Source organism: Antechinus flavipes, chromosome 3 (genome assembly GCF_016432865.1).
Source record: "Antechinus flavipes isolate AdamAnt ecotype Samford, QLD, Australia chromosome 3, AdamAnt_v2, whole genome shotgun sequence".
Taxonomy (NCBI): domain Eukaryota; kingdom Metazoa; phylum Chordata; class Mammalia; order Dasyuromorphia; family Dasyuridae; genus Antechinus; species Antechinus flavipes.
Window position 1 is genome coordinate 411948486 of NC_067400.1, and position 14907 is coordinate 411963392.

The 14907-nt window shown below is 37.6% G+C and overlaps 1 protein-coding gene across 5 annotated transcripts in view; it reads right to left on the reverse strand.

Moving 5' to 3' along the window:
• OSBPL6 (oxysterol binding protein like 6) overlaps positions 1–13630 on the reverse strand; it is a 250526-nt gene extending 236896 nt beyond the window's left edge. For all 5 annotated transcript variants that reach the window (XM_051986135.1, XM_051986134.1, XM_051986133.1 and 2 more), the window contains exon 1: positions 13529–13630. The gene's annotated coding sequence lies outside the window, so the exon portion shown is untranslated. The remainder of the gene's footprint in view (positions 1–13528) is intronic.
• Between the last annotated feature and the right edge of the window lie 1277 nt (positions 13631–14907).

A 14907-nucleotide genomic window follows, 5' to 3' on the forward strand; every position in this document is an offset into this window, starting at 1 on the left:
GATGCTATTTTTTAAAATCTCATGCAATCTACTGTTCAGAATTCACTAAAACAATATTCCAGCTTTGAAGCATTAAATCATCTGCACCCTTTCACAATCTTACTGATGCATATGAAGATGAAAGGCAAACTCCAGTCCTCATCCAATTAAATTCTTCTAGAGCCAATCCACCTGTTTTGCCAGCGTTCTGTGCTTAACAAGAGTTTAAACAGGCTCCCTGAATCTCAAGGAACTGTAACACTGATAAGCAGAAAAAACTGTCCAGCATTTAAAATTTGTCAGCATTGTCCTAAATTCTGACTTGAGGCTTGGCGTCAAAATCAAAGGTGAAAGTAATCCTCTGTGGGAATGTAGGTTCTGTCAGCAATTGAGTGGATCTGAAATCTTCTTAACTTCCACCACTCCAAATCCTCAGATATTAATTTAAACAGAAAAATATCCCCCAATGACTAATTTTCTACTTCTTAGATAAAGAATCTGAAGGATAAGTAGGTATCAATCCACATATTTCTTCTGCTCACCTTCCTTAGAGCTTCTCCCTACTTCAACTATGTCTTTTCCCAAGCATCTTCACAAACTATAGCAGTATTTTCCCAGCCCTGAGGAAAGGTAACATTCTTTTGTAAAGACAACTTTGAATGAAAGTTTGTCTTTTATTTATTCAGTTGGGAAAAGCTGGGAAGTTTAGTCTTAAGGAATTGTCTGGGGGAAAGTTAAATGACTTTGTCAGAGTCACTTAGCTACAATATATCAGAGACAACACTTGAACCCTGGTCTTCCTGTCCCTGCTGGATCTTTAGCCAACATGTCACATTGTCTCTCATATTCAAATTTACTGACATTAAAAAGAATTTCATTAATTCATTTCTCACCAGTCCTACACTCTCCAAGTGGCCAGAATGTTATAGCCTCTACTCCAGGGGAATTATACAGCTAATAGTGTTTCAGTAGAATTATATAGATTTTGCCCAAGTGGCCCAGATAAATTGAAAACAATGTCATCTTGATTTAAAGCAAAATCACTCTCACAAACCTACCTTCAGAAAAGCTTTCACTAAAAGAAATTATTATATATAAGGAACATGTTACACAATCTTAGATGAAAGTAGTTTTTTAATGGGATTAATTTCTTGTGAAAATGCAGTATTCCAGATGACAATGAATTGAATTACCATTCATTATTATAATAAAAACTAAGCTTTATTTAGGAAATTTGAAATAGATCCATGTCTTGACTTTTTGCCAGATTTGAAATTTGATTTTTTTTTTAATGTTAGAGGCAATTAAAATCTGGTATCACACTGTTAGTGGAACTATGAATTTATTCTCTCATTCTAGAAAGCAATTTGGAATCATGAAAACAAAGTGACTATTTTTCTTACCCTAAGATGCTATGGTTTGATGTAAACTCCAAGGAGGGCAAAGATACGAGATATAAAGATATTGTGCGACTGCATTCAGGCCAGTTTTATTTTGTAGCATTTCTAAAAAGAGTCACAATATTGCAGTGTACTAAGGGGAGACTAAGTTTTGCTAACATGAAGAAATTATGGGAAAACAAATCCCCATGGAAAAGAATGCTGTCCTTAGGCGGAACAGAGAGCATCTTCTCAATGTCACTCCTCTAATTTATAGGATTTCCTAAAATGTTTAAATTAGAATTTGGACCATGGTGTTTCTCTATCTTTAACTTCTTAACTTTGTATTTTACTATTCACAGCCCAGTATGACACCAAATACCCCACCATTCAGCTTTCAATTTTGTTCCACCTCCAATTTGTTATGTCACCTGAACCTGGTTGTAAGCCACTGTTGGTTATTTATATGTCATATTTATGTTGGTATTATTTATTAGATTTATCATATTATACTATTTATATGTTCATATGCTATATTTATATGCTAGAGAGAAAAACGTTTGTAAAACCTATTTGAATGTTCAGGATCAAATTCTCAAAATAACTTGACTAAACCAGGAAAATGTAGATTACAAATTGATTTTATAACACAGCAAAATATTTGTAATAGCACTTTTTCAAGTAGCAGAAAATTGGAAATACTCATTAATTGCAAAATGTTTAAACACATATAAGACACAAAACTGGTGGAATGTTACTATGCTGTAAAAAGCAATGAATATATGACAGATACAAGAAAGCATGGAGGGGAAGCTAGGTAGCTCGATGGATAGAGCACCAGCCCTGAAGCATGGAAAAAACTTATATGAAGTGACAAATAAGTAAAGCCAAGAAAACAAAATGTAAAAAGACAAAATACCAATAGAAAAAAAAAATTACTCCAAAATGATCATCGACATTGAATTTGAATATTTGAAAATTGAAACAGAATGTTTTAAAAAGATATAGAACTGGGTGCAGAGCCAAGATGACAGAGAACAGACCGCTTTCTGTGACCTCCTCTGACCTTCTCTCAAACCAACAGCAGATTAAGCTTCTAGAATTGTTTTGGAATGGCAGAACCCACAAATATTTGGAATACAACATATTTCCATAAGATACTTTGGAAGAACTTCAGAACAGGTCTATTTTAATCAGATGCAGACTCCGGGGCAGGAAGCTAGGTGGGGAACCAAGGTGTTGCTGCATGCACAGGGGATTTTACTGCAAGACTCTTAGGCTAGTTTCTGTGTCCTGGTTGCAAGAAAATGGTTTAGCAGATTTGCTGTGAAACACCCAAAAGCCAATATAAAAGACAAATTGAGAGCCTCTGAGGTCCAGAAGATTGTGGGACAGGATAGCCAGGGATATCAGTCACCAGAACTGCCCCAGGGCAAACTAAAGCAGTTATCTCCCCTTTGTCTTAAGAGCAAATCTCAACCTTAAAAAAATGAGCAAAAAAGCAAAAAGAATTCTGACCATAAAAAATATATAGAACAAGTTTGACCAACCAACCACTCCTGATTCTCTACAGAAAATGGGCCCACGGGTGAGAAACAATACATATGGTGATTTATAATATGTTGGTCAGTTTTAACTTATTTATTTTTCTTCTCATCTTTCTTTCTTTTTTAAAGGAAGGCTATCCGGGAGAAGAACGGAAAAGAAGACAGGACAGGAAAATCTAAGTGACATAAAGACAAAATATATCAATATTAATCTTTTAAAAACCACAAACTATGGTTTTTGACTAATAGAATATTACTGTACTTTGAAAAATAAATATGAAGACAACAGGAAAGCATATAAAGACTTCTGTGACCTGACATGAAAGGAAAATGATGGGAACTTTTTAAAAATCTCTTTTTATGGATTCACATTTGCTCTTTTCTCTGACACAAAATGCTGAGAAGAGCTTTGAAACTTTCGGTCATTTTATGTGGACACTCCTAGAGCTAGCTTCTTTAGACACACCCTCTCCCAATTAGAATTGGCAAAAGTGCCTTAGTTATTTATTTTTTAATGAGAAGAAAAAGCTTTCAAGAACCCAGAAAGCAACCCAACATTTGCTCTGTATGTTTTTAAAATAAACTTGCTTCAAACATTCCTAAACCATCAACCCCAACAGAGGCAGATCCAGCTGATATGAGAATATATATACAATTCCAAGAAAAAAATTATTTTCTCATTTTAATCATCAATTCCTTGTACTCTACCCAAGAAATCTGTTAGGAAACATTCACCATCAATCTGACAATAGAAACAAATTTAAACATTCCATTTCACACTTAAAGTCGTCTTCTAAGTATTTTCCATCCAAATCACTGACTATACTGTCCTAGATGCTAAACTGGCTTTGTTTTCCTTTCTATCATTACCATGCCAATTTATTACAGAATTCTGATACTAGCTCATGTCTCATGAAATTTTCTCAAGAAAATTGATTCCTGACTTTCAAAGATCACATTAGCCAAATTTCACCAAATAAAATGTCTGTCTCCACCAATTGTGGAAAGGGTAGAGAACTGAAGAAGAATATTAGGAGATCATATTCTGACCCCAATACTGCCCACCTGTATAACTTCAGAAAAATCACAACCTCCATGAGCCTTAGTTTTACTTATTTGTAAAGTGGGAGAGTTAATGGGAGAGTGGGGGAGTTGATGAGAGACATGATGGCCATTCTGGTCCCTTCCAACCCCAGATGTATCCCCATGCTCATTACTTATACAGAATATCTTTGAAGCTTGATATATTACCTATACTGGAATATTTTTAAAGCTTCCCATCTCCAACTCTACTGTTGAACTCTTATCATTCTTCAGGATGAAGGCTCAAATACTCATCACTCTAAGAAACTTTCTTTCAATCACAGCTGAGTCCTTAGTAAGAAATTATCCTTACTCTGACTTTTCTTTATACTTCTCATGAAATGTCTACTTTCGTATTTTTAGTTATTTGTGTACATGTGATATTGTCTTCCTATACTGTAAGCTTTATCAAGAACAGGAAGAATGGTTTATTTTGGTATATTACACAACCTCCATCTCCCAAGTAGCTAAGCACAAAAAAATTTGCACATAGAAGGTATTTAACAAATGTTAATTGAATTTAATTAAAATAATTGTCAAAAGTCATTTCTGGATTTTCCTGTGTTCTAACCTACAAAAAGCCAAACTAATTTTTTTTTTCACTTTTGACTAAGCCATTTACTTTTGGTGTATTATTACTTACTTTGGGTTTACATTTACATACTTTCTGAACTGATATGAGAAACTGTCACAATCTCACAAAAGGATAAAACATTAACAGATAAGTAATTTCTGTTAGAGAATATTAAGATTCAATACAACTACCACCACTCTTCAGTAAGGGAAATGGTCGCTTAGAAGAAACACTGCACATTCATTCACCTTATTTTTATAGTTGCATTCCAGAATATTGGAACTTTTTTATTCATTCTTATTATCTTCACTGTTCCCTTGTATCTTCTCCTAAATAATTAATTTACCAAGTCTCAATTCTATTAAACAATCTCTCATTCATTCTATTACCCTGCTACCTAACCTTTGCAGCTTATTCTTTCATTACTAACACATTACTGTGATTCCTATCTTCCCTCCCATAGCATTCCTTTATGATAGAGCCTTGGCTATTAAGATAATCAGAAGAGGAAAGCTTCTATGAATGAGCAAAGCCTTGTTCCTATTGCTTACACGGTAACAGGAGGTAGCAAAGTAACTGGACTTGGAGTGAGGAAGTCATCAATTCAAAACTGAACTCCAACATTTAGTAGCTATGTGATTCTAGGCAAATAAGTCACTAAAGTTCAGTATACCTAAGTTTTCTCAATTGTGAATTGAGGATAATAGCACCTACCGCACAGGGTTGTTGTAAGAATCAAGTGAGTTAATAGTGTAGAATGTGTGACATAGCTAATAATATATAAGAAATAATATATAACATAGTAAAAGAACACTAGATGGAGTCAGAAGTTTCTATCCAGATTCTTTTACTGATCAGCTATACAAATAATAAGCTCCACTTAAAATATAGAATAATTTGAATCCAATAAACATTTCAGTGCCTACTACTAAATGCAGATTCTGTGCTAGGAGCAGTGGATAAAATACCTATCCTGAAGTCAAGAGGACATGAGTTCAAATCCCACTTCCAACACTTAATACTTAAGGGATGTGTGACCTTGGCCAAGTCATTTAACCTAACTGTCTCATCAAAAACAAACAAAATAAACAAAACAAACAAAACAAAAGAGAGCTTTTATAGCAGCTCTCGTCATGGTGGCAAAGAACTGGAAATTACAGGGATGCCCATTAATCAGAGAATAGCTGAACAAACTTGTATATAATTGTGATGGAATACTAATGTGCTGTAGGAAATGACGAGCTCTCTCTGATCTGAAAAAACCATGGATAGACTTGCACAAAACAAGGAAGAATGAAATGAGCAGAACCAAGAGAACATTGTACATAGTATTGGCAAAATTGTTTTAAGTACAACTTTGAGTGAATAAGTTATTTTGTTTATTACAAATACCTATGGCAATGACAGAAAGGAAAACAAAAACAATTCCTTTCTCTCAAGGAACTTAAAATTTAAAAGGGAGGACAAAAGGAGATAGGAAAGCAGGGAGGGGGAAAGGGATGAGACACTAATGGCTACCTAGCACAGGAGCTTCTTATTTCCTCGAATGGGAAACCACTAAAAGGAAAGCATTAGAAGAAATTTGGGACTCTCCCTTTCCCCCAAAAAAATTTAGAATATAATTTACAAGATTAAAGTGTTCTGAAAACCCTATACCCTAATAGTATTAATGGTAATAACATTAAGGACAACAATGAAAAGGATGGTCAAGTAATAAACAGTTAAAACAGCTGGTAATGATGAGAGGCTTGTTTCTCTGGTTTAGAAGGGATGAATTTCCTTGCTATTTTTTTTTCCAGAAGAGCAATAACTCAAGTTAATCAAAATGGGATCTAAAGGTATAAGTATAATTTTACTTAACTTTACTTTACTTAACAAATAAAAGAAAAAAAGAAAAACAAATTTAAAAAAAGAAAAAGAAAAGAAAAAATGTGTTAGAAGAGGTATTAATCTTGTGTCACTGAATATTATTTGGTACTGTTATTCAGTTGTCTCTGACTGGGATGCCATGTTGGTTTTCTTGGCTGGAATGGTTGCCAATTCCTTTTCCAGCTCAGTTTACAGATGAGGAAACTGAGGGAAACAGGATAAAGTGACTTTCCCAGGGTTACATAATAAATGAGGATGGATTTGAATTAAAAAAAATGAGTCTTCCTTACTGCAAGCTTAGTACTCTGATTCCCTGACTCACCTACCTGCCTCATTATTACTTCTAGAGTCATAGAAAGCTACAGAAAAAAGGGGGTTAAAGTCATCATTTAGTCTATAACTAGGTCCCAATTAATGTCAATAATTAATTTTCTGAAGTGATCCCTTTTTTGTTATTCACTCTATTGGTACTAACTCATTTCACTGATGGGGTTCAAAGCAATGAAGTAATTTGCTTAAGTTCATATAATTAACAGGTGAAAGAGACTAGTTAATATTTCCAAAAGAGACCTGAGCCTCAGACAACCCAGATTTGCCACTAAGTATGCTAGCTCTCTCCATTGGAAATCTTATTCACTCATATTGTTTCCAGTATGCTAATTACCCCCAAAGCTAAACGTTTGGCTCAAAATCTTTCTCAACATCTCCAATTTTCTACTGAACATTTTTACTTGGATATTTTACTGTCATGGTAAATCCAGTGTCTAAAATCAAATTTATCATTTTTTTTTTTTTTATTCCAAATACTAGTTCTATATTAAAAGTTACTTTCTATCCACTCTGGACATATCTTCTATATACATGCCATAGTCTCCACTAGAATATAAGCTTCTTTAGTGTAAGAACTATTTTTAATTAATTAATTAATTTTTTAATCAACACTCAGTTTAGAATCTGGAAATTTGTGTTTGTAAAATGACTGCCACTTTTCTCCCAGTCATCCTGACCCAAAATCTAGTCACCTTTAGTTCTTTCTTCTTCCTCAGCCTTAACATGCAAATATTACCAAATCCTACAGATGCTTCCTTTGTAAAGTATTTTATAACTGTTCTTTTTATACTTACCTTCCTTTCTATTTCTGCTGTTATTGCCTAAATGTAGATTCTTCTCATCTCTTACGTAGAAAACTACAAAAGCTTCCTACAGCCTCCTTTCTGATTTGTCTCTTTTCATCTACCACACTAAGCTTCCTTAAAAAATAAAAAACAGTCCCCCCCAAAACCCAAATACACACAACAAAAACACACAACACTTTATTTAGGAAATTAGATGGTATAATGAATAGAGTCTTGAAGTCACAAAGACTCATATTCAAATCCTTTCTATCTCAGAAATTATCTGGGTGATAGTGTCACTTAACTCCACTCAAATTCAGATAAACGAGATAAGAATACCTATCCAACAGAAGTGATATAAGGATCAAATAAAATATGTGTATGAAAGCATGGTTCAAGGTTTTTAGATATTTATATATAAATGTTAAGCATAATTATTATGTCACTTGCATGTTCAAAAACTTCCCCCATTACCAAAGAGATGAAGGCTGAACTCCTTAGCCTGACATTCAGAGCAGCAAGGTGGGACAACATGGATTGAAAAAGACCTAAGTTTAAATCCCATCTTAGACATATCCTAGAACTTAATATCTTTTTGCCTCAATATGCTCAAGTATAAAATAAGGATAATAACAGTACCTATCTTTAAAAGTTGTTAAGAACAAATGAGATGTTTTTAAAGCACTTACATACAGTGCCTGGCATATAATAGGTGCTTAATAATTGCTAGTTTCTTTCCTTCAAGGCTATCTACAATCTGACCGCAGTCTACCTTTCATTACTATTTCCTTATAACTGATACGTTATGTTGGGCAAATAGGAGTCTTTACTGGCACCTCAAAAGTGCCTTTCATTTTTCTGCTTCTAGAAAAAAATATTCTACTTTTACTCATACAATCATCCTCACCTGGGATCTAGGGTGCCTTCTGTCTTCTTAACTTAACCATTTTCTTTCTGTTCAGTGCCTGGATCTTCCTCTCATAAAACTTTGTAAGATTACTTGAGGCCACAAGCTCTCTCTCTTCTCTAATCTCATAACTTTTGCTCTCTACTATTAATTTAGCAAACACATATCTCAATTGACTCTGTTCTATTTTCTTTTTTTTTTTCCAACTGGATTAAAAATTTCTTGAAGGCAAGAGCAGTCTCTCAATCATTCACAATGCTCAGCACAACATTTTGAACTCATTGTATATTAAGCAAATATTTGTAGATTTAATAAGTTTGCTTCATAAGTTTGCAGAAATGTACAATTTGAAAAGGGAGTAGGTGAGCCAGTCACAAAAGGAGAATAAAGGATAATTAATGAACAATCTCCACTGGTCTCATGGATCTAGAGGAAGACTTCTAGCCCATTGGTTACATTCTTTATGGAAATGAAACATCTATAGGTTAAAAACTTACAAGTGTGAAACAAAATAAGAAGGAATTGGTGAGTGGAGAATAGAAAAGGTATTAGAGAACAGTCCTGAATTTTTAAAGAGGCAAGATAATAAAATCTACAAAATCTACATAGGCCATTATGAATGACTTTCAGTTTCTTAGAAAATTCTAGAACATATTATCAAGAAGATGATTAGTGAAAATGTCTAGAGGAGAAAATGGGTCCCAAAGACCTAGCATGGCTTTATAAAGAAGATATCTTTCCAGTGCCAACATTTCCAATTTTTATAATATTAAAATTTTATAAAATTAAATAAATTTCTCTGATAGATCAGAGAAATGCTATAAATAAAAAAGCAGTTTGGGAGCACAGTAGACAGAGGATAGGATTTGAGTCAGTAGATCCGAGTTCAAATGCTGCCATAGATATATCCTGTGTGATTGTGGGAAAATCACTTAATCTCTGCCAGCCTCAGTTTCCTCATTGGTAAAATGAGGAAAATATCATCTCCCTTCCGGGGTGGTTGTGAGAATAAAATGAGATATTTGTAAAATGCTCTGCAATTCTTAAAGCAGTTATAAAAATGCTTTCTATTATTTTATAAAGTTTACCTAGATTTTTTAATATTTCATTAAGTCTCTCATTCTATTCTCATGGAGAATATTGGACAGTAGTCAACAATTACAATTAGGTCAATTCAGAACTGGTTGACTGGCCAGCCTTGGGAGTTAGCTGGTTGAACTTAATGGTTCATGTCAATTTACAAAGAAGCTTCCTGTGGAGCTTCTGAGGGATCTGTGCTCATATTTTTACTAATGACCTAAATAAAGGTCTATGACCTTTTCAAATAGGCAAGTAACTTAAATGTGGGAGGGGTTATTAATATATCAGATGATAAAGACAGGACCCCCCCAAATCCCTGACGGTCTGGAATATAGATTTGAACCTAAGAAGACGAAAATGAATAGAGATAAATGTAAAAGTTTATATTTGAGTTCAAGAAGTCAACTTCAAAGGAAAATATGGTTAGACAGCAATTTATGTGAAACAGTTAGGGGGGTTTTATTGGACTGCAAGCTCATGAGTCAACAATGTGATACAGCCCTTATGAAATGAAATCTTGGGATTACACTAAACTAATGAAATATTAAATTGTATTAAGCAAGGTATAACTTCCATGAATGAGGTGCTGGTACTTCTCTATTTTGTACATGTCAGATGACATCCAAAGTACTGTGCTGACCAGTTCTGAGCAAGATATTATAGAAAGGATACTAATAGACACTCTGATCTCTTGGCTCCAGGCCTTTTATTTGGCTTTCTCCATACAAAGAACAGTATCTTTTTTCCACTCCAACATCTTTTAAGTCCCAATTAAAAGCCCAATTTCAACAGAAAGCTCTCTCTACCTCCCATAATTCTAGTGTTTTCCCTCTTAACTGTTTCCTAATTATGCGGTATATATACCTTGCTTTGTATAAATTTGTTTGCAAGTAATCTCCTCTTCCATTAAATGGTAAGCTTCTTGAGGGTAAGAACAATCTTTTTGCCTCTCTTTGTATTACCAATATTTAGCACTAAACTTAGCACAAAGAAAGTGATTAATAAATGTTTATTAAATAATTTAGGAAGCAAAAAAAGAACATAAAGTCTCTTGTCCATATTAACTTTCAATTTTTAAACTTGAGATGTTTAAAAGATTCAAGATTAACTTGAAACTCTTATCTGGAGAGACTGGAATTTTCTGTTTTGCTCCCAAAAAGAACAGGACTAGAAAGCTATGTATAGAAGTTAGCAAACAAAACAAAACAAAGTTAGCCTTGATTTATGAAAGAACCTCCTAATGATTAGAATTATAAGAGCAAACTTGGACTACCTTGGAAGATGAAGAAAAAAGTAGAAGATCTCTTGTGAAGTATCTTTAACAGGTATTCAGTTTAGGCTAAAAATTTGAAATTTATTGATTTTGGTTGTGGTCTATACTGCTGGAGGGACAAGGAGGACAGTGAACTCATGGATGGATACAGCCAAATGTTAGTATTTAATGTTAGCCAGTTAAACCACAGTGGGTAGATATATAGCACTGGACCTGGAGTCAGGAAGACTCATCAAATCTGGCCTCAGACATTTATTAGCTGTGTGACTCTGGGCAAGTCACTTAACCTGGTTTATTTTTGTTTACTCATCTGTAAAATGAGCTGGAGAAGGAAATGGCATTCTAGTATCTCTACTAAGAAAACCCCAAATGGGATCATGAAGAGTCGGATGTGACTGGAATCATTGAACAACAGTTAAGGTGAAGTCTAACTTCAATGGACCTGAAATTTCATTCTTTCCAAATATCAGGCCATCACCCACTAAGACCTGCCCATCCTGATGTCCAGATCAAAATGTAAACATAAAAGGAAAATTCTCAGCTTGGTAAAATGTTCACCATCCTTGGCACCCAGAAAAGCAAACCCTTCAACACACTTTCATTTACTGAAAAGTTAATTCTCCATTTTAGCTCAGTATATTTTTATGATGATTTTATAAGCCATCAGTCATAAATCTTGGAAGATTTAATATTTCCTCTTGTAGAAAAACTCCAGAAAGATAACTTTATTTAGGGAAGAGAAAATTTTCTATGAAACTCAAAACTGAAAAACTTTATGAAACAGCCAGTAGGTTTAATCTGACTTTGATTCAGTGTTACCTTGCACGTGAATCATCCTATGAACACTATTACATCAGATAACTGAAGTAATCAAAAATCAGGAACTGAGTATCATCAAATCACTATTTTAAGATATTCTAAAAGCAAAAATTTTAGTAACAAAAAGGCTTCCATCCATTCCATTCATTAAGGTAAAAAAAAATCAAAAATATAATTCAACTGAATCTGCAAAGGAGAAAAAAAATCATATAAAAGAAAAAAGTTCACAGACTTTCTGTGATAATTCACCTAGGGACATGCATATTCTCTCTAGTGTTTATCAGGGCTGGAAGTTATACCACTAGGGCCTCCCTTTGACCTTGGGAACCCAGTTCACTAAGAATTACTGCAAGGTTTTCTGTTTCATTTATTATTAGTCCATAGTATCTGCATTGCTGTAGCATTTGTTAGAAACATCAGTGTGAGTTTGCAGCAAATCTACTGTAAAAATGCCCCCCCAAAAAAATGAATGATATTTAGAGGGTAGATTTAAAACACAAGAACTACACTCAAGTATACCTAGGATCTAAAAAGTTCTAATTGGGGGAATCTCATTTGGGAAGAGGACATTTGTTTAAAATTCTGTTTGTTACCTGATATGATATATGATTTTTAAAATTACAATGCTCCATTTTAAAACAGAGATCGTGGTTAAGGTTGAGAGTGAGAGGGTAACCCCCTTGTAGGGCTTTTCCCAAAAAGAGGAAAATTACTCAGCTGCCACTGGGTTTCACTCAATCTCATGCCATTCCTATCTATTATGTAATTCTGAGCTACAGTCCTAAGTCTGTACGTTTAAGCTCCTACACAGGAGATTTATCACAGCTGGTACCATGAAATCCGTGTCTGATCACAACTTCTGAAAACAAGCAAATGCCTTGTAAAGGTGCACATGTAAAGTATATGGGGTTTTTTAAAATTGCTGGTTTCATGACTTTCCTTTCCCATTCTTTCTCCAGCTGACCCCTGACCTCCTCTCTTCCACATTCCCCCTCCCTTCAGCATCCCCGGTGACACAATCTTCAGGCAGACTACTTGCTCAATGCAGGGAAAGCACGTCTTGACTGCAATGCAAACCCTGTCCCGAGATGAACTGGGTAAGGCAGACATGTCCCCAGCAAAGTGTGAATGAAAACTGAGGGCTTGCAGGGTAGGAAGAGATGGGAAATCTAGGGACTGAAGAAGAATCGAATCCACAACTTCCCAGGTTCTCTTCTCCCTTAAGGGAGCCGCTATGGGTTTTGCTCTAACAGACTAGGATGCTCTTTCTGGCGGTTATTCTCTTCTTGCCAATTACATCAGTGCTTTTTCTCATCCAGCCGCAATTCCCAGCCACGCTGAAGCGAGCTGGGTGCATTAGGTAGCGTGGAGGAAATGAGACTAGACGAATGCAGGAGTGTCTGCCAAGCGGCTGGAATTCCCAGTCACCCGGGCAAAAACGGGGGAGGGGGAGTGTTAGGGGGATGAGAAGGGAGGGGAGGGCGACACCGAGGGGGAAACCATGACACGCAATCTCCCACCCGGCCAGCTCCGCCGCCCCCACCCAGCCAGAAGAGGACTGGGGAAGGAACCTCGGCTGCAAGAAGGACACACGCCCCCGCCACCAACCCAAACCCCTCGGTCAGTCCAATGGGGGTGGGGAAAGGAGAGGATAGGCATAGGAGCAGTGGAAGAGCTGAGACCCCTTAAAAGGTCTAGTGGGGACAGGTTGCAGGTTGTAGAAGCCAACCTTCCTAGCCTGCGGCCCCTCCGCCCACCCCAGAGTCCTCCGATCCCCGGACACACAATGCCAATCCGGAGTCCTTCCGTGCGTGAAGAGTCAACAGCAAGGGACCGTCGGGGCTTCTCCCTGATTTATCCTACCTCCAGTCTCCCGACCCCCATTCCCCAGAAGAGTACCCACCTGCAGGGGAGGAAGAGCCGCCCAGATCCGAGCCAAGTCCAGTAGCAGAAGGAAGCAGCGGGAGCCAGAGAGGTTCCAGCCCGGCTGGATGGGGGAGCTGCCTGCACCCAAGTCTCGGTCACCCCAGACAGCAGCAGCGGCTCCTGCGCCTTTAGTGGTCCGCCAAGCCGCAGCCCCTCCTCTCCCGCGGGCGGGGCAGCAATGATAGGGCGGGCTCTGGGTCCCCGCCCCCTGGCTCCCCGGGGCGGAGGAGATGCCCCCGGGCGGTGGGGCCAGAGAAGCTGGAGGATGCTTTGGGCTGCCTGCCCCTATCTGTAGTCGGCCGCAGTCCCCGCCAGGTCCCGGTTGCCCCTCCCTGCAGCCAAAGAAGCTCGGGAGCTACGGGCGGGGCGGCGCCAAGACCCGGACGCATGGAGCGTCCAGAGCCCTGGAGCGGGATTTACTTCCTGGGCTTGCGCCCAAGTGGGCACCCTTGGGAACCCGGAGTCTCTGGAAATCACCTGCCCCAGAGACTCACTCTGAGCCTGTCTTACGGGCCCCGGCAGCGTTATAGGGGTCCTAACGCTAAACCAAACAGCGGAGCTGGCCTCGGCCCCAGCTACAGCATTATGGGCCCAGAATTTCTCCGGCCCCGCAGGACGCGGGCTGCACCCGCAGAGTGTGCGAGCTAATTCAAAGCGAAACAGAATCCCTTAACCTGAGCCTGGGGTTCCTGCCAAAACTAAGCCCTCAAGGGTACCCTACAAAAGGCCGACTGTCAGAGTTGGACAACTCAGAAGCTGATGCTTTCTCCTTAGCCGGCTAACTCTCAATCTGCAAGGCAAAACTCCCAGGCCAAAGCAAACCGTGCAGTCCTACTGGGGGATGCGGTTTAGAAGCCAGTCTGCGCCCAGATTAGCCGGATGATTTGGGTCTCCACCAACCATAGTTTTCTCCCGAACCTCACGCACATAAATTGTGCCTATCCTCATGGAGCCTTTATTCCATGTTAAGGAAACTTGATGTCATATACAACTATGAGACTCTCCGGACATTTCCTCTGGAAATTGATTGGGGGGAGGGGAGAGGGAAGCATTCCAACCTCATTCAATCCATCCAATATCTGCATCCAACAACTAAAGTAATTTTTTCTAAAGGCATGTCGCTACTCAATAAACTCTAGTGGCTCCTTAATGCCACCAGAAACATGAACAAAATGCTCTCTGTTCCAAAAACAAAATACTCCATCTCTAGACTCCAGGCATTTTCTCTGGCTATCCCTCATGCCTGGAATACTTTCACTCCTCCTCTCCCATTACAGACTTCTCCCAGGCTTCCTTTAAGTTCCAATTAAAAACCTACCTCCCTGAACCGATTTTTAATTCTAGTACCTGGTCTCT